Consider the following 1,257-nt stretch of genomic DNA (forward strand, 5'->3'; position numbering starts at 1 on the left):
AGCCAACTAAATTTCAACATGAGTTTTGGAGGTAACATTCAAACCATAGCACTCAGTAAGCAATAAATTCAGCTTTGTCTTATTAACAGGTTGTGATGGTGATATCTGTGGAAAAATCATTCAGCATTGCTGATCCAAAGATTGAGCCCTGGTCTCTCTTTTGGTCAATCGTTTGGCTGCATTTAACGCACTGACTATTCCTTTTATCTTTTAGTCACTTGGCCTTAAGGATACCAGAGGCTCCTGGCTTTGGTTCCACCTCACTGGCCTATCTTTCCCAGCCTCTGCTGATAAATCTACCTTCTCCTTTCAACCTCTAAACGTACGGGTATCAGGCTTAATCCTTTGGTTTTGTCTTTAGATGAAGACTCACAGATTTATACTTTCTGAATTCCAGATTCATATTTAATGTTTATTCAACATCTGTCTTGAATGTTTAAAAGTCATGGCAAATTTAAATTGAGTGCTTAATTCTTACTGTCCCCACCAACCCCTTTCTACTAGTTAAAAAAAATAACACTTGTTTTATTCTCATTTTCTCCACCTCAGAAAAAGACTCTACCATTTATCCAGTGGCTCAAGCCAAAATGCTTGGAATCATTTCTGATTCCTCTCTTTCTCCCAAACTCCACATCCAATCATTTAAGCAAGTCAATCTTTTTATCATCTGTGACAGTGAGACTCAGCCACCATTATCTTTTCCTTCTNTGAAGACATGTGAAGGGAAAGAAGTCAGTTACAAAAGACTACATGTACTAAGATTCCATTCACATAAACTTTGCAGATCAGCAAACCCATATGCTACAGACTACTGTTTGTGTCCCCTCCAAATTCATATGTTGAAATCCAATCCCCAATGTAAGGTGGGGATTTTGGGAGGTGATTAGGTCGAGAGGGCTCCAACCTCATGAATGGGATTAGAGCCCTAATAAAAGAGGTCCCAGAGAACTCCCTCACCCTTCTACCATGTGAGAACACAACAAAAAGACACTATCTATGAACCAAGAAGTAAGCCTTCGCCAGACACCAACCAGCCTCCAGAACTGTGAGAAATAAATTTCTGTTATTAGCCACCCAGTTGATGGTTTTTTATTACAGCAGAATGAACTAAGAAACCATGAGACTGAAAGTAGATTAGTGGTAGCCTGGGGCTTGGTGGTGATGGGAGGGTAGGAAAATGGAGGTGACTACTAATGGGTACAAGGCTTCTTCTTAGGGTAATGAATATACTCTGAAAGTAGTGCTGCTCATTGCACA

The sequence above is a fragment of the Galeopterus variegatus genome, unplaced genomic scaffold (genome assembly GCF_000696425.1).
Source record: "Galeopterus variegatus unplaced genomic scaffold, G_variegatus-3.0.2 Scaffold2954, whole genome shotgun sequence".
Taxonomy (NCBI): Eukaryota; Metazoa; Chordata; class Mammalia; order Dermoptera; family Cynocephalidae; genus Galeopterus; species Galeopterus variegatus.